General features: G+C 42.2%; 1 protein-coding gene across 1 annotated transcript in view; it reads right to left on the minus strand.

Annotated features, from left to right (window-relative positions):
• Positions 1-21,078, minus strand: part of il16 (interleukin 16) — a 129,244-nt gene that overhangs the window by 81,109 nt on the left and 27,057 nt on the right. The gene's annotated exons all lie outside the window — the stretch shown is intronic.

Consider the following 21,078-nt stretch of genomic DNA (forward strand, 5'->3'; position numbering starts at 1 on the left):
TCCACTATTACCTCTCTTGGGTATTCTATCCACTATTACCTCTATCTGGGTATTCTATCCACTATTACCTCTCTCTGGATATTCTATCCACTATTACGCCTATCTGGGTATTCTATCCATTATTACCCCTATCTGGGTATTCTATCCACTATTACCCCTCTCTGGGTATTCTATCCACTATTACCCCTCTCTGGGTATTCTATCCACTATTACCTCTATCTGGGTATTCTATCCATTATTACCCCTCTCTGGGTATTCTATCCACTATTACCCCTATCTGGGTATTCTATCCACTATTACCTCTATCTGGGTATTCTATCCATTATTACCCCTCTCTGGGTATTCTATCCACTATTACCTCTCTCTGGGTATTCTATCCATTATTACCCATCCCTGGGTATTCTATCCACTATTACCTCTCTCTGGGTATTGTATCCACTATTACCCCTCTCTGGGTATTCTATCCACTATTACCTCTATCTTGGTATTCTATCCACTATTACCTCTATCTGGGTATTCTATCCATTATTACCCCTCTCTGGGTATTCTATCCACTATTACCTCTATCTGGGTATTCTATCCATTATTACCCCTCTCTGGGTATTCTATCCACTATTACCCCTCTCTGGGTATTCTATCCACTATTACCTCTATCTGGGTATTCTATCCACTATTACCTCTCTCTGGGTATTCTATCCACTATAACCCATATCTGGGTATTCTATCCACTATTACCTCTATCTGGGTATTCTATCCACTATTACCCATATCTGGGTATTCTATCCACTATTACCCCTCTCTGGGTATGCTATCCACTATTACCCATATCTGGGTATTCTATCCACTATTACCCCTCTCTGGGTATTCTATCCACTATTACCCCTATCTGGGTATTCTATCCACTATTACCCCTATCTGGGTATTCTATCCACTATTACCCCTCTCTGGGTATTCTATCCACTATTACCCCTCTCTGGGTATTCTATCCACTATTACCCTTCTCTGGGTATTCTATCCACTATTACCCCTCTCTGGGTATTCTATCCACTATTACCCCTCTCTGGGTATTCTATCCACTATTACCCCTCTCTGGGTATTCTATCCACTATTACCTCCCTCTGGGTATTCTATCCACTATTGCCTCTCTCTGGGTATTCTATACACTATTACCTCTCTCTGGGTATTCTATACACTATTATCTCTCTCTGGGTATTCTATCCACTATTACCTCTCTCTGGGTATTCTATCCACTATTACCCCTCTCTGGGTATTCTATCCACTATTACCTCTATCTGGGTATTCTATCCACTATTACCCCTCTCTGGGTATTCTATCCACTATTACCTCTATCTGGGTATTCTATCCACTATTACCCCTCTCTGGGTATTCTATCCACTATTACCCCTCTCTGGGTATTCTATCCACTATTACCCCTATCTGGGTATTCTATCCACTATTACCTCTCTCTGGGTATTCTATCCACTATTACCCCTCTCTGGGTATTCTATCCACTATTACCCCTCTCTGGGTATTCTATCCACTATTACCCCTATCTGGGTATTCTATCCACTATTACCTCTATCTGGGTATTCTATCCACTATTACCCCTCTCTGGGTATTCTATCCACTATAACCCCTCTCTGGGTATTCTATCCACTATTACCCCTATCTGGGTATTCTATCCACTATTACCTCTCTCTGGGTATTCTATCCACTATTACCCCTCTCTGGGTATTCTATCCACTATTACCCCTATCTGGGTATTCTATCCACTATTACCTCTATCTGGGTATTCTATCCACTATTACCCCTCTCTGGGTATTCTATCCACTATAACCCCTCTCTGGGTATGCTATCCACTATTACCCATATCTGGGTATTCTATCCACTATTACCCCTCTCTGGGTATTCTATCCACTATTACCCCTATCTGGGTATTCTATCCACTATTACCCCTATCTGGGTATTCTATCCACTATTACCCCTCTCTGGGTATTCTATCCACTATTACCCCTCTCTGGGTATTCTATCCACTATTACCCCTCTCTGGGTATTCTATCCACTATTACCCCTCTCTGGGTATTCTATCCACTATTACCCCTCTCTGGGTATTCTATCCACTATTACCTCTCTCTGGGTATTCTATCCACTATTGCCTCTCTCTGGGTATTCTATACACTATTACCTCTCTCTGGGTATTCTATACACTATTATCTCTCTCTGGGTATTCTATCCACTATTACCTCTCTCTGGGTATTCTATCCACTATTACCCCTCTCTGGGTATTCTATCCACTATTACCTCTATCTGGGTATTCTATCCACTATTACCCCTCTCTGGGTATTCTATCCACTATTACCTCTATCTGGGTATTCTATCCACTATTACCCCTCTCTGGGTATTCTATCCACTATTACCCCTCTCTGGGTATTCTATCCACTATTACCCCTATCTGGGTATTCTATCCACTATTACCTCTCTCTGGGTATTCTATCCACTATTACCCCTCTCTGGGTATTCTATCCACTATTACCCCTCTCTGGGTATTCTATCCACTATTACCCCTATCTGGGTATTCTATCCACTATTACCTCTATCTGGGTATTCTATCCACTATTACCCCTCTCTGGGTATTCTATCCACTATAACCCCTCTCTGGGTATTCTATCCACTATTACCTCTATCTGGGTATTCTATCCACTATTACCCCTCTCTGGGTATTCTATCCACTATTACCTCTCTCTGGGTATTCTATCCACTATTACGCCTCTCTGGGTAATCTATCCACTATTACCCCTCTCTGGGTATTCTATCCACTATTACCCCTCTCTGGGTATTCTATCCACTATTACCCCTCTCTGGGTATTCTATCCACTATTACCTCTCTCTGGGTATTCTATCCACTATTACCCCTATCTGGGTATTCTATCCACTATTACCTCTCTCTGGGTATTCTATCCACTATTACCCCTCTCTGGGTATTCTATCCACTATTACCTCTCTCTGGGTATTCTATCCACTATTACCCCTCTCTGGGTATTCTATCCACTATTACCTCTCTCTGGGTATTCTATCCACTATTACCCCTATCTGGGTATTCAATCCACTATTACCTCTCTCTGGGTATTCTATCCATTATTACCCCTCTCTGGGTATTCTATCCACCATTACCCCTATCTGGGTATTCTATCCACTATTACCTCTCTCTGGGTATTCGATCCACTATTACCCCTCTCTGGGTATTCTATCCACTATTACCCCTCTCTGGGTATTCTATCCACTATTACCTCTCTCTGGGTATTCTATCCACTATTACCCCTCTCTGGGTATTCTATCCACTATTACCCCTCTCTGGGTATTCTATCCACTATTACCTCTCTCTGGGTATTCTATCCACTATTATCTCTCTGGGTATTCTATCCACTATTACCCCTCTCTGGGTATTCTATCCACTATTACCTCTCTCTGGGTATTCTATCCACTATTATCTCTCTGGGTATTCTATCCACTATTACCCCTCTCTGGGTATTCTATCCACTATTACCCCTCTCTGGGTATTCTATCCACTATTACCCCTCTCTGGGTATTCTATCCACTATTACCCCTCTCTGGGTATTCTATCCACTATTACCCCTCTCTGGGTATTCTATCCACTATTATCTCTCTCTGGGTATTCTATCCACTATTGCCTCTCTCTGGGTATTCTATACACTATTACCTCTCTCTGGGTATTCGATCCACTATGATCTCTCTCTGGGTATTCTATCCACAATTACCTCTCTCTGGGTATTCTATCCACTATTAGCCCTCTCTGGGTATTCTATCCACTATTACCTCTATCTGGGTATTCTATCCACTATTACCCCTCTCTGGGTATTCTATCAACTATTACCTCTATCTGGGTGTTCTATCCACTATTACCCCTCTCTGGGTATTCTATCCACTATTACCCCTCTCTGGGTATTCTATCCACTATTACCCCTATCTGGGTATTCTATCCACTATTACCTCTCTCTGGGTATTCTATCCACTATTACCCCTCTCTGGGTATTCTATCCACTATTACCCCTCTCTGGGTATTCTATCCACTATTACCCATATCTGGGTATTCTATCCACGATTACCTCTATCTGGGTATTCTATCCACTATTACCCCTCTCTGGGTATTCTATCCACTATTACCCCTCTCTGGGTATTCTATCCACTATTACCTCTATCTGGGTATTCTATCCACTATTACCCCTCTCTGGGTATTCTATCCACTATTACCTCTCTCTGGTTATTCTATCCACTATTACGCCTCTCTGGGTATTCTATCCACTATTACCCCTCTCTGGGTATTCTATCCACTATTACCCCTCTCTGGGTATTCCATCCACTATTACCCCTCTCTGGGTATTCTATCCACTATTACCTCTCTCTGGGTATTCTATCCACTATTACCCCTATCTGGGTATTCTATCCACTATTACCTCTCTCTGGGTATTCTATCCACTATTACCCCTCTCTGGGTATTCTATCCACTATTACCTCTCTCTGGGTATTCTATCCACTATTACCCCTCTCTGGGTATTCTATCCACTATTACCTCTCTCTGCGTATTCTATCCACTATTACCCCTCTCTGGGTATTCTATCCACTATTACCTCTCTCTGGGTATTCTATCCATTATTACCCCTCTCTGGGTATTCTATCCACTATTACCCCTATCTGGGTATTCTATCCACTATTACCTCTCTCTGGGTATTCTATCCACTATTACCCCTCTCTGGGTATTCTATCCACTATTACCCCTCTCTGGGTATTCTATCCACTATTACCTCTCTCTGGGTATTCTATCCACTATTACCCCTCTCTGGGTATTCTATCCACTATTACCCCTCTCTGGGTATTCTATCCACTATTAACTCTCTCTGGGTATTCTATCCACTATTATCTCTCTGGGTATTCTATCCACTATTACCCCTCTCTGGGTATTCGATCCACTATTACCTCTCTCTGGGTATTCCATCCACTATTATCTCTCTGGGTATTCTATCCACTATTACCCCTCTCTGGGTATTCTATCCACTATTACCTCTCTCTGGGTATTCTATCCACTATTACCCCTCTCTGGGTATTCTATCCACTATTACCCCTCTCTGGGTATTCTATCCACTATTACCTCTCTCTGGGTATTCTATCCACTATTATCTCTCTGGGTATTCTATCCACTATTACCCCTCTCTGGGTATTCTATCCACTATTACCTCTCTCTGGGTATTCTATCCACTATTATCTCTCTGGGTATTCTATCCACTATTACCCCTATCTGGGTATTCTATCCACTATTACCTCTCTCTGGGTATTCTATCCACTATTACCCCTCTCTGGGTATTCTATCCACTATTACCCCTCTCTGGGTATTCTATCCACTATTACCTCTCTCTGGGTATTCTATCCACTATTACCCCTCTCTGGGTATTCTATCCACTATTACCCCTCTCTGGGTATTCTATCCACTATTCCCTCTCTCTGGGTATTCTATCCACTATTATCTCTCTGGGTATTCTATCCACTATTACCTCTCTCTGGGTATTCTATCCACTATTACCTCTCTCTGGGTATTCTATCCACTATTACCCCTCTCTGGGTATTCTATCCACTATTACCTCTCTCTGGGTATTCTATCCACTATTACGCCTCTCTGGGTATTCTATCCACTATTACCCCTCTCTGGGTATTCTATCCACTATTACCCCTCTCTGGGTATTCTATCCACTATTACCCCTCTCTGGGTATTCTATCCACTATTATCTCTCTCTGGGTATTCTATCCACTATTACCCCTCTCTGGGTATTCTATCCACTATTACCCCTCTCTGGGTATTCTATCCACTATTATCTCTCTGGGTATTCTATCCACTATTACCTCTCTCTGGGTATTCTATCCACTATTACCCCTCTCTGGGTATTCTATCCACTATTACCCCTCTCTGGGTATTCTATCCACTATTACCCCTCTCTGGGTATTCTATCCACTATTACCCCTCTCTGGGTATTCTATCCACTATTATCTCTCTCTGGGTATTCTGTACACTATTATCTCTCTCTGGGTATTCTATCCACTATTACCTCTCTCTGGGTATTCTATCCACTATTACCCCTCTCTGGGTATTCTATCCACTATTACCTCTCTCTGGGTATTCTATCCAATATTACCCCTCTCTGGGTATTCTATCCACTATTACCCCTCTCTGGGTATTCTATCCACTATTACCTCTCTCTGGGTATTCTATCCACTATTACCTCTCTCTGGGTATTCTATCCACTATTATCTCTCTGGGTATTCTATCCACTATTACCCCTCTCTGGGTATTCTATCCACTATTACCTCTCTCTGGGTATTCCATCCACTATTATCTCTCTGGGTATTCTATCCACCATTACCCCTATCTGGGTATTCTATCCACTATTACCTCTCTCTGGGTATTCGATCCACTATTACCCCTCTCTGGGTATTCTATCCACTATTACCCCTCTCTGGGTATTCTATCCACTATTACCTCTCTCTGGGTATTCTATCCACTATTACCCCTCTCTGGGTATTCTATCCACTATTACCACTCTCTGGGTATTCTATCCACTATTACCTCTCTCTGGGTATTCTATCCACTATTATCTCTCTGGGTATTCTATCCACTATTACCCCTCTCTGGGTATTCTATCCACTATTACCTCTCTCTGGGTATTCTATCCACTATTATCTCTCTGGGTATTCTATCCACTATTACCCCTCTCTGGGTATTCTATCCACTATTACCCCTCTCTGGGTATTCTATCCACTATTACCCCTCTCTGGGTATTCTATCCACTATTACCCCTCTCTGGGTATTCTATCCACTATTACCCCTCTCTGGGTATTCTATCCACTATTATCTCTCTCTGGGTATTCTATCCACTATTGCCTCTCTCTGGGTATTCTATACACTATTACCTCTCTCTGGGTATTCGATCCACTATGATCTCTCTCTGGGTATTCTATCCACAATTACCTCTCTCTGGGTATTCTATCCACTATTAGCCCTCTCTGGGTATTCTATCCACTATTACCTCTATCTGGGTATTCTATCCACTATTACCCCTCTCTGGGTATTCTATCAACTATTACCTCTATCTGGGTGTTCTATCCACTATTACCCCTCTCTGGGTATTCTATCCACTATTACCCCTCTCTGGGTATTCTATCCACTATTACCCCTATCTGGGTATTCTATCCACTATTACCTCTCTCTGGGTATTCTATCCACTATTACCCCTCTCTGGGTATTCTATCCACTATTACCCCTCTCTGGGTATTCTATCCACTATTACCCATATCTGGGTATTCTATCCACGATTACCTCTATCTGGGTATTCTATCCACTATTACCCCTCTCTGGGTATTCTATCCACTATTACCCCTCTCTGGGTATTCTATCCACTATTACCTCTATCTGGGTATTCTATCCACTATTACCCCTCTCTGGGTATTCTATCCACTATTACCTCTCTCTGGTTATTCTATCCACTATTACGCCTCTCTGGGTATTCTATCCACTATTACCCCTCTCTGGGTATTCTATCCACTATTACCCCTCTCTGGGTATTCCATCCACTATTACCCCTCTCTGGGTATTCTATCCACTATTACCTCTCTCTGGGTATTCTATCCACTATTACCCCTATCTGGGTATTCTATCCACTATTACCTCTCTCTGGGTATTCTATCCACTATTACCCCTCTCTGGGTATTCTATCCACTATTACCTCTCTCTGGGTATTCTATCCACTATTACCCCTCTCTGGGTATTCTATCCACTATTACCTCTCTCTGCGTATTCTATCCACTATTACCCCTCTCTGGGTATTCTATCCACTATTACCTCTCTCTGGGTATTCTATCCATTATTACCCCTCTCTGGGTATTCTATCCACTATTACCCCTATCTGGGTAATCTATCCACTATTACCTCTCTCTGGGTAATCTATCCACTATTACCCCTCTCTGGGTATTCTATCCACTATTACCCCTCTCTGGGTATTCTATCCACTATTACCTCTCTCTGGGTATTCTATCCACTATTACCCCTCTCTGGGTATTCTATCCACTATTACCCCTCTCTGGGTATTCTATCCACTATTAACTCTCTCTGGGTATTCTATCCACTATTATCTCTCTGGGTATTCTATCCACTATTACCCCTCTCTGGGTATTCGATCCACTGTTACCTCTCTCTGGGTATTCCATCCACTATTATCTCTCTGGGTATTCTATCCACTATTACCCCTCTCTGGGTATTCTATCCACTATTACCTCTCTCTGGGTATTCTATCCACTATTACCCCTCTCTGGGTATTCTATCCACTATTACCCCTCTCTGGGTATTCTATCCACTATTACCTCTCTCTGGGTATTCTATCCACTATTATCTCTCTGGGTATTCTATCCACTATTACCCCTCTCTGGGTATTCTATCCACTATTACCTCTCTCTGGGTATTCTATCCACTATTATCTCTCTGGGTATTCTATCCACTATTACCCCTATCTGGGTATTCTATCCACTATTACCTCTCTCTGGGTATTCTATCCACTATTACCCCTCTCTGGGTATTCTATCCACTATTACCCCTCTCTGGGTATTCTATCCACTATTACCTCTCTCTGGGTATTCTATCCACTATTACCCCTCTCTGGGTATTCTATCCACTATTACCCCTCTCTGGGTATTCTATCCACTATTCCCTCTCTCTGGGTATTCTATCCACTATAATCTCTCTGGGTATTCTATCCACTATTACCTCTCTCTGGGTATTCTATCCACTATTACCTCTCTCTGGGTATTCTATCCACTATTACCCCTCTCTGGGTATTCTATCCACTATTACCTCTCTCTGGGTATTCTATCCACTATTACGCCTCTCTGGGTATTCTATCCACTATTACCCCTCTCTGGGTATTCTATCCACTATTACCCCTCTCTGGGTATTCTATCCACTATTATCTCTCTCTGGGTATTCTATCCACTATTACCCCTCTCTGGGTATTCTATCCACTATTACCCCTCTCTGGGTATTCTATCCACTATTATCTCTCTGGGTATTCTATCCACTATAACCTCTCTCTGGGTATTCTATCCACTATTACCCCTCTCTGGGTATTCTATCCACTATTACCCCTCTCTGGGTATTCTATCCACTATTACCCCTCTCTGGGTATTCTATCCACTATTACCCCTCTCTGGGTATTCTATCCACTATTATCTCTCTCTGGGTATTCTGTACACTATTATCTCTCTCTGGGTATTCTATCCACTATTACCTCTCTCTGGGTATTCTATCCACTATTACCCCTCTCTGGGTATTCTATCCACTATTACCTCTCTCTGGGTATTCTATCCAATATTACCCCTCTCTGGGTATTCTATCCACTATTACCCCTCTCTGGGTATTCTATCCACTATTACCTCTCTCTGGGTATTCTATCCACTATTACCTCTCTCTGGGTATTCTATCCACTATTATCTCTCTGGGTATTCTATCCACTATTACCCCTCTCTGGGTATTCTATCCACTATTACCTCTCTCTGGGTATTCCATCCACTATTATCTCTCTGGGTATTCTATCCACTATTACCCCTATCTGGGTATTCTATCCACTATTACCTCTCTCTGGGTATTCTATCCACTATTACCCCTCTCTGGGTATTCTATCCACTATTATCTCTCTGGGTATTCCATCCACTATTACCCCTCTCTGGGTATTCTATCCACTATTACCCCTCTCTGGGTATTCTATCCACTATTACCCCTCTCTGGGTATTCTATCCACTATTATCTCTCTCTGGGTATTCTATCCACTATTACCCCTCTCTGGGTATTCTATCCACTATTACCCCTCTCTGGGTATTCTATCCACTATTATCTCTCTGGGTATTCCATTCACTATTATCTCTCTCTGGGTATTCTATCCACTATTACCCCTCTCTGGGTATTCTATCCACTATTATCTCTCTGGGTATTCTATCCAATATTATCTCTCTGGGTATTCTATACACTATTACCTCTCTCTGGGTATTCTATCCACTATTACCTCTCTCTGGGTATTCTATCCACTATTATCTCTCTGGGTATTCTATACACTATTATCTCTCTCTGGGTATTCTATCCACTATTACCCCTCTCTGGGTATTCTATCCACTATTACCCCTCTCTGGGTATTCTATCCACTATTCCCTCTCTCTGGGTATTCTATCCACTATTATCTCTCTGGGTATTCTATCCACTATTACCTCTCTCTGGGTATTCTATCCACTATTACCTCTCTCTGGGTATTCTATCCACTATTACCCCTCTCTGGGTATTCTATCCACTATTACCTCTCTCTGGGTATTCTATCCACTATTACGCCTCTCTGGGTATTCTATCCACTATTACCCCTCTCTGGGTATTCTATCCACTATTACCCCTCTCTGGGTATTCTATCCACTATTATCTCTCTCTGGGTATTCTATCCACTATTACCCCTCTCTGGGTATTCTATCCACTATTACCCCTCTCTGGGTATTCTATCCACTATTATCTCTCTGGGTATTCTATCCACTATTACCTCTCTCTGGGTATTCTATCCACTATTACCCCTCTCTGGGTATTCTATCCACTATTACCCCTCTCTGGGTATTCTATCCACTATTACCCCTCTCTGGGTTTTGTATCCACTATTACCCCTCTCTGGGTATTCTATCCACTATTACCCCTCTCTGGGTATTCTATCCACTATTACCCCTCTCTGGGTATTCTATCCACTATTACCTCTCTCTGGGTATTCTATCCACTATTGCCTCTCTCTGGGTATTCTATACACTATTACCTCTCTCTGGGTATTCTATCCACTATTATCTCTCTCTGGGTATTCTATCCACTATTACCTCTCTCTGGGTATTCTATCCACTATTACCCCTCTCTGGGTATTCTATCCACTATTACCTCTATCTGGGTATTCTATCCACTATTACCCCTCTCTGGGTATTCTATCCACTATTACCTCTATCTGGGTATTCTATCCACTATTACCCCTCTCTGGGTATTCTATCCACTATTATCTCTCTGGGTATTCTATCCACTATTACCCCTATCTGGGTATTCTATCCACTATTACCTCTCTCTGGGTATTCTATCCACTATTACCCCTCTCTGGGTATTCTATCCACTATTACCCCTCTCTGGGTATTCTATCCACTATTACCCCTATCTGGGTATTCTATCCACTATTACCTCTATCTGGGTATTCTATCCACTATTACCCCTCTCTGGGTATTCTATCCACTATAACCCCTCTCTGGGTATTCTATCCACTATTACCTCTATCTGGGTATTCTATCCACTATTACCCCTCTCTGGGTATTCTATCCACTATTACCTCTCTCTGGGTATTCTATCCACTATTACGCCTCTCTGGGTAATCTATCCACTATTACCCCTCTCTGGGTATTCTATCCACTATTACCCCTCTCTGGGTATTCTATCCACTATTACCCCTCTCTGGGTATTCTATCCACTATTACCTCTCTCTGGGTATTCTATCCACTATTACCCCTATCTGGGTATTCTATCCACTATTACCTCTCTCTGGGTATTCTATCCACTATTACCCCTCTCTGGGTATTCTATCCACTATTACCTCTCTCTGGGTATTCTATCCACTATTACCCCTATCTGGGTATTCTATCCACTATTACCTCTCTCTGGGTATTCTATCCATTATTACCCCTCTCTGGGTATTCTATCCACCATTACCCCTATCTGGGTATTCTATCCACTATTACCTCTCTCTGGGTATTCGATCCACTATTACCCCTCTCTGGGTATTCTATCCACTATTACCCCTCTCTGGGTATTCTATCCACTATTACCTCTCTCTGGGTATTCTATCCACTATTACCCCTCTCTGGGTATTCTATCCACTATTACCCCTCTCTGGGTATTCTATCCACTATTACCTCTCTCTGGGTATTCTATCCACTATTATCTCTCTGGGTATTCAATCCACTATTACCCCTCTCTGGGTATTCTATCCACTATTACCTCTCTCTGGGTATTCTATCCACTATTATCTCTCTGGGTATTCTATCCACTATTACCCCTCTCTGGGTATTCTATCCACTATTACCCCTCTCTGGGTATTCTATCCACTATTACCCCTCTCTGGGTATTCTATCCACTATTACCCCTCTCTGGGTATTCTATCCACTATTACCCCTCTCTGGGTATTCTATCCACTATTATCTCTCTCTGGGTATTCTATCCACTATTGCCTCTCTCTGGGTATTCTATACACTATTACCTCTCTCTGGGAATTCTATCCACTATGATCTCTCTCTGGGTATTCTATCCACAATTACCTCTCTCTGGGTATTCTATCCACTATTAGCCCTCTCTGGGTATTCTATCCACTATTACCTCTATCTGGGTATTCTATCCACTATTACCCCTCTCTGGGTATTCTATCAACTATTACCTCTATCTGGGTGTTCTATCCACTATTACCCCTCTCTGGGTATTCTATCCACTATTACCCCTCTCTGGGTATTCTATCCACTATTACCCCTATCTGGGTATTCTATCCACTATTACCTCTCTCTGGGTATTCTATCCACTATTACCCCTCTCTGGGTATTCTATCCACTATTACCCCTCTCTGGGTATTCTATCCACTATTACCTCTCTCTGGTTATTCTATCCACTATTACGCCTCTCTGGGTATTCTATCCACTATTACCCCTCTCTGGGTATTCTATCCACTATTACCCCTCTCTGGGTATTCTATCCACTATTACCCCTCTCTGGGTATTCTATCCACTATTACCTCTCTCTGGGTATTCTATCCACTATTACCCCTATCTGGGTATTCTATCCACTATTACCTCTCTCTGGGTATTCTATCCACTATTACCCCTCTCTGGGTATTCTATCCACTATTACCTCTCTCTGGGTATTCTATCCACTATTACCCCTCTCTGGGTATTCTATCCACTATTACCTCTCTCTGGGTATTCTATCCACTATTACCCCTCTCTGGGTATTCTATCCACTATTACCTCTCTCTGGGTATTCTATCCATTATTACCCCTCTCTGGGTATTCCATCCACTATTACCCCTATCTTGGTATTCTATCCACTATTACCTCTCTCTGGGTATTCTATCCACTATTACCCCTCTCTGGGTATTCTATCCACTATTACCCCTCTCTGGGTATTCTATCCAGTATTACCTCTCTCTGGGTATTCTATCCACTATTACCCCTCTCTGGGTATTCTATCCACTATTACCCCTCTCTGGGTATTCTATCCACTATTAACTCTCTCTGGGTATTCTATCCACTATTATCTCTCTGGGTATTCTATCCACTATTACCCCTCTCTGGGTATTCGATCCACTATTACCTCTCTCTGGGTATTCCATCCACTATTATCTCTCTGGGTATTCTATCCACTATTACCCCTCTCTGGGTATTCTATCCACTATTACCTCTCTCTGGGTATTCTATCCACTATTACCCCTCTCTGGGTATTCTATCCACTATTACCCCTCTCTGGGTATTCTATCCACTATTACCTCTCTCTGGGTATTCTATCCACTATTATCTCTCTGGGTATTCTATCCACTATTACCCCTCTCTGGGTATTCTATCCACTATTACCTCTCTCTGGGTATTCTATCCACTATTATCTCTCTGGGTATTCTATCCACTATTACCCCTATCTGGGTATTCTATCCACTATTACCTCTCTCTGGGTATTCTATCCACTATTTCCCCTCTCTGGGTATTCTATCCACTATTACCCCTCTCTGGGTATTCTATCCACTATTACCTCTCTCTGGGTATTCTATCCACTATTACCCCTCTCTGGGTATTCTATCCACTATTACCTCTCTCTGGGTATTCTATCCACTATTACCCCTCTCTGGGTATTCTATTCACTATTACCTCTCTCTGGGTATTCTATCCACTATTACGCCTCTCTGGGTATTCTATCCACTATTACCCCTCTCTGGGTATTCTATCCACTATTACCCCTCTCTGGGTATTCTATCCACTATTATCTCTCTCTGGGTATTCTATCCACTATTACCCCTCTCTGGGTATTCTATCCACTATTACCCCTCTCTGGGTATTCTATCCACTATTATCTCTCTGGGTATTCTATCCACTATTACCTCTCTCTGGGTATTCTATCCACTATTACCCCTCTCTGGGTATTCTATCCACTATTACCCCTCTCTGGGTATTCTATCCACTATTACCCCTCTCTGGGTATTCTATCCACTATTACCCCTCTCTGGGTATTCTATCCACTATTATCTCTCTCTGGGTATTCTGTACACTATTATCTCTCTCTGGGTATTCTATCCACTATTACCTCCCTCTGGGTATTCTATCCACTATTACCCCTCTCTGGGTATTCTAGCCACTATTACCTCTCTCTGGGTATTCTATCCACTTTTACCCCTCTCTGGGTATTCTATCCACTATTACCCCTCTCTGGGTATTCTATCCACTATTACCTCTCTCTGGGTATTCTATCCACTATTACCTCTCTCTGGGTATTCAATCCACTATTATCTCTCTGGGTATTCTATCCACTATTACCCCTCTCTGGGTATTCTATCCACTATTACCTCTCTCTGGATATTCCATCCACTATTATCTCTCTGGGTATTCTATCCACTATTACCCCTATCTGGGTATTCTATCCACTATTACCTCTCTCTGGGTATTCTATCCACTATTACCCCTCTCTGGGTATTCTATCCACTATTATCTCTCTGGGTATTCTATCCACTATTACCCCTCTCTGGGTATTCTATCCACTATTACCCCTCTCTGGGTATTCTATCCACTATTCCCCCTCTCTGGGTATTCTATCCACTATTATCTCTCTCTGGGTATTCTATCCACTATTACCCCTCTCTGGGTATTCTATCCACTATTACCCCTCTCTGGGTATTCTATCCACTATTATCTCTCTGGGTATTCTATTCACTATTATCTCTCTCTGGGTATTCTATCCACTATTACCCCTCTCTGGGTATTCTATCCACTATTATCTCTCTGGGTATTCTATCCAATATTATCTCTCTGGGTATTCTATCCACTATTACCTCTCTCTGGGTATTCTATCCACTATTATCTCTCTGGGTATTCTATACACTATTATCTCTCTCTGGGTATTCTATCCACTATTACCCCTCTCTGGGTATTCTGTCCACTATTACCCCTCTCTGGGTATTCTATCCACTATTCCCTCTCTCTGGGTATTCTATCCACTATTATCTCTCTGGGTATTCTATCCACTATTACCTCTCTCTGGGTATTCTATCCACTATTACCTCTCTCTGGGTATTCTATCCACTATTACCCCTCTCTGGGTATTCTATCCACTATTACCTCTCTCTGGGTATTCTATCCACTATTACGCCTCTCTGGGTATTCTATCCACTATTACCCCTCTCTGGGTATTCTATCCACTATTACCCCTCTCTGGGTATTCTATCCACTATTATCTCTCTCTGGGTATTCTATCCACTATTACCCCTCTCTGGGTATTCTATCCACTATTACCCCTCTCTGGGTATTCTGTCCACTATTATCTCTCTGGGTATTCTATCCACTATTACCTCTCTCTGGGTATTCTATCCACTATTACCCCTCTCTGGGTATTCTATCCACTATTACCCCTCTCTGGGTATTCTATCCACTATTACCCCTCTCTGGGTATTCTATCCACTATTACCCCTCTCTGGGTATTCTATCCACTATTATCTCTCTCTGGGTATTCTGTACACTATTATCTCTCTCTGGGTATTCTATCCACTATTACCTCTCTCTGGGTATTCTATCCACTATTACCCCTCTCTGGGTATTCTATCCACTATTACCTCTCTCTGGGTGTTCTATCCACTATTACCCCTCTCTGGGTATTCTATCCACTATTACCCCTCTCTGGGTATTCTATCCACTATTACCTCTCTCTGGGTATTCTATCCACTATTACCTCTCTCTGGGTATTCTATCCACTATTATCTCTCTGGGTATTCTATCCACTATTACCCCTCTCTGGGTATTCTATCCACTATTACCTCTCTCTGGGTATTCCATCCACTATTATCTCTCTGGGTATTCTATCCACTATTACCCCTATCTGGGTATTCTATCCACTATTACCTCTCTCTGGGTATTCTATCCACTATTACCCCTCTCTGGGTATTCTATCCACTATTATCTCTCTGGGTATTCTATCCACTATTACCCCTCTCTGGGTATTCTATCTACTATTACCCCTCTCTGGGTATTCTACTACTATTACCCCTCTCTGGGTATTCTATCCACTATTATCTCTCTCTGGGTATTCTATCCACTATTACCCCTCTCTGGGTATTCTATCCACTATTACCCCTCTCTGGGTATTCTATCCACTATTATCTCTCTGGGTATTCTATTCACTATTATCTCTCTCTGGGTATTCTATCCACTATTACCCCTCTCTGGGTATTCTATCCACTATTATCTCTCTGGGTATTCTATCCAATATTATCTCTCTGGGTATTCTATACACTATTACCTCTCTCTGGGTATTCTATCCACTATTACCTCTCTCTGGGTATTCTATCCACTATTATCACTCTGGGTATTCTATACACTATTATCTCTCTCTGGGTATTCTATCCACTATTACCTCTCTCTGGGTATTCTATCCACTATTACCCCTCTCTGGGTATTCTATCCACTATTACCTCTCTCTGGGTATTCTATCCACTATTACCCCTCTCTGGGTATTCTATCCACTATTACCCCTCTCTGGGTATTCTATCCACTATTACCTCTCTCTGGGTATTCTATCCACTATTACCTCTCTCTGGGTATTCTATCCACTATTATCTCTCTGGGTATTCTATCCACTATTACCCCTCTCTGGGTATTCTATCCACTATTACCTCTCTCTGGGTATTCTATCCACTATTATCTCTCTGGGTATTCTATCCACTATTACCCCTATCTGGGTATTCTATCCACTATTACCTCTCTCTGGGTATTCTATCCACTATTACCCCTCTCTGGGTATTCTATCCACTATTACCCCTCTCTGGGTATTCTATCCACTATTACCTCTCTCTGGGTATTCTATCCACTATTACCCCTCTCTGGGTATTCTATCCACTATTACCCCTCTCTGGGTATTCTATCCACTATTCCCTCTCTCTGGGTATTCTATCCACTATTATCTCTCTGGGAATTCTATCCACTATTACCTCTCTCTGGGTATTCTATCCACTATTACCTCTCTCTGGGTATTCTATCCACTATTATCTCTCTGGGTATTCTATCCACTATTACCTCTCTCTGGGTATTCTATCCACTATTACCCCTCTCTGGGTATTCTATCCACTATTACCCCTCTCTGGGTATTCTATCCACTTTTACGCCTCTCTGGGTATTCTATCCACTATTACCCCTCTCTGGGTATTCTATCCACTATTACCCCTCTCTGGGTATTCTATCCACTGTTATCTCTCTCTGGGTATTCTATCCACTATTACCCCTCTCTGGGTATTCTATCCACTATTACCCCTCTCTGGGTATTCTATCCACTATTATCTCTCTGGGTATTCTATCCACTATTACCTCTCTCTGGGTATTCTATCCACTATTACCCCTCTCTGGGTATTCTATCCACTATTACCCCTCTCTGGGTATTCTATCCACTATTACCCCTCTCTGGGTATTCTATCCACTATTACCCCTCTCTGGTTATTCTATCCACTATTACCTCTCTCTGGGTATTCTATCCACTATTACCCCTCTCTGGGTATTCTATCCACTATTACTCCTCTCTGGGTATTCTATCCACTATTATCTCTCTGGGTATTCTATTCACTATTATCTCTCTCTGGGTATTCTATCCACTATTACCGCTCTCTGGGTATTCTATCCACTATTATCTCTCTGGGTATTCTATCCACTATTACCTCTCTCTGGGTATTCTATCCACTATTACCTCTCTCTGGGTATTCTATCCACTATTATCTCTCTGGGTATTCTATACACTATTACCTCTCTCTGGGTATTCTATCCACTATTACCTCTCTCTGGGTATTCTATCCACTATTATCTCTCTGGGTATTCTATACACTATTATCTCTCTCTGGGTATTCTATCCACTATTACCTCTCTCTGGGTATTCTATCCACTATTACCCCTCTCTGGGTATTCTATCCACTATTACCTCTCTCTGGGTATTCTATCCACTATTACCCCTCTCTGAGTATTCTATCCACTATTACCTCTCTCTGGGTATTCTATCCACTATTACCTCTCTCTGGGTATTCTATCCACTATTACCCCTCTCTGGGTATTCTATCCACTATTACCCCTGTCTGGGTATTCTATCCACTATTACCTCTCTCTGGGTATTCTATCCACTATTACCTCTCTCTGGGTATTCTATCCACTATTATCTCTCTCTGGGTATTCTATCCACTATTACCCCTCTCTGGGTATTCTATCCACTATTACCTCTCTCTGGGTATTCTATCCACTATTACCTCTCTCTGGGTATTCTATCCACTATTACCTCTCTCTGGGTATTCTATCCACTATTATCTCTCTCTGGGTATTCTATCCACTATTACCTCTATCTGGGTATTCTATCCACTATTACCCATATCTGAGTATTCTATCCACTATTACCCCTCTCTGGGTATTCTATCCACTATTACCCCTCTCTGGGTATTCTATCCACTATTACCCCTCTCTGGGTATTCTATCCACTATTACCCCTCTCTGGGTATTCTATCCACTATTATCTCTCTCTGGGTATTCTATCCACTATTACCCCTCTCTGGGTATTCTATCCACTATTACCCCTCTCTGGGTATTCTATCCACTATTATCTCTCTCTGGGTATTCTATCCACTATTACCTCTCTCTGGGTATTCTATCCACTATTACCCCTCTCTGGGTATTCTATCCACTATTACCTCTCTCTGGGTATTCTATCCACTATTACCCCTCTCTGGGTATTCTATCCACTATTATCTCTCTGGGTATTCTATCCACTATTATCTCTCTGGGTATTCTATCCACTATTACCCCTCTCTGGGTATTCTATCCACTATTATCTCTCTGGGTATTCTATCCACTATTACCCCTCTCTGGGTATTCTATCCACTATTATCTCTCTCTGGGTATTCTATCCACTATTACCCCTCTCTGTGTATTCTATCCACTATTATCTCTCTCTGGGTATTCTATCCACTATTACCCCTCTCTGGGTATTCTATCCACTATTATCTCTCTGGGTATTCTATCCACTATTACCCCTCTCTGGGTATTCTATCCACTATTACCTCTCTCTGGGTATTCTATCCACTATTATCTCTCTGGGTATTCTATCCACTATTACCCCTCTCTGGGTATTCTATCCACTATTACCCCTCTCTGGGTATTCTATCCACTATTACCCCTCTCTGGGTATTCTATCCACTGTTACCCATATCTGGGTATTCTATCCAATATTACCTCTCTCTGGGTATTCTATCCATTATTATTATGCTATTTAGCTCCACATATTGCTATTTTCACCCTCCAAACCACATGACCTTTTGCACAATTTTCTAGAAACTCTTGGAGAATTTGCATGACTTAAATCAATGTGCCGCAATGTGCCGCAAAATCCAACTTCATACTGGGGACAGGAAAAACAGTCTGCATATCAAATGAACAAAGCTTTACTTTACTGGGAGAAGTTAGTTCCATAAAATCATTTTAAAATATGACCAACATAGAAAGTGTATCCTTACACAATGAGGCTTATTGTAGTTTTGTACAAAAGATTCCATAATAATGAACACTGATCTGTTTGTGGTAGATTTATTGCTTATCTTCTTCTTATCAGTAAATCTCGGCCCTGATGTTCCTCTGTGCCTTGCCTGAGTTATGCTCTTTTCCCAGATGCTGCGGAGGGAAAGGGTCGTAAACCTGTTATGTTTTATCTCTGTCCACTCTCGGTTTCCCCTGAATTTCTGGGGCTTTTCTAAATGGACAGGGCCTGCAGGTGAAGACCCTGTAACGCCATGTTAATGAGTTTGGCAGCGTCCTGAAGCTGGGACTAGATCATGTACCAACACCACCCCTCCCCTCCACAGATCAGAGGGTCTGAGGAGGCCTAGGATTTCACCCCTCTAAATTCAAGCAGGAGGAATCTGACTATCAACAAATTCACTTAACTGTTTGCCATTGTAATCAGGTCAATACAGATGCATTCGATTATAAAGAACAGGGGAGTGGGACTAATTGGATAGCTTTTTCAAAGAGGCACAAAGAGGCCAAATGGCCTCCTTCTGTGCTGAATCATTCTATGATTCCATGAAAATCCTTACTATATAAAATTAAATTATCATATTGCTGGCAGTATAACACGGATTTCCACGGCAGATTACACAAATGAGGCCAAATGGACATTATGTATATCTGGAAAGATTTGTAATGTATCTGCTCCACCAATAAACCAATCACCATCGGTCAGCCTCTGATAAACAAATGGTGTAAATGGCAGAGCTCAGGGTGGTAAACAGTTTATCATGTTCAAAATGGTTCATTGAAAGGCCTGATTCCTTCTGCACTTTCATCAGTAGTGAGATACTTGCAGCCTCTGCTGGGGGCTCTTCAAATGGAGAACCTCTGGAACTTGGATTTTATTCCATTGCTTTTAAAGGGAATTATTAGATGGGGCACATTGGGCCAGAACTAGTGCAGAGTGGCAAGACAGCGTTCGCTGCAGCTCCTGTGAATTAAATTAACGGACGTACTCACTGCGGGCTCTGGGGCATCGACTTGCTTGATTTTGAACTTTTAAAAAATTGTGCGCTATCAACCCAGCCTCTGAGCAGCGTAAGGTGACGCACATGGAACAGTCTGTGAGAGTAGAAGGCACGCCCACAAAATCTGTCAGGAAGAGAAGTCACAGCCACAAGCAGGCAAGCAGACCTCATTCAGTTA

This window comes from Heptranchias perlo, chromosome 34, assembly GCF_035084215.1.
Source record: "Heptranchias perlo isolate sHepPer1 chromosome 34, sHepPer1.hap1, whole genome shotgun sequence".
Taxonomy (NCBI): Eukaryota; Metazoa; Chordata; class Chondrichthyes; order Hexanchiformes; family Hexanchidae; genus Heptranchias; species Heptranchias perlo.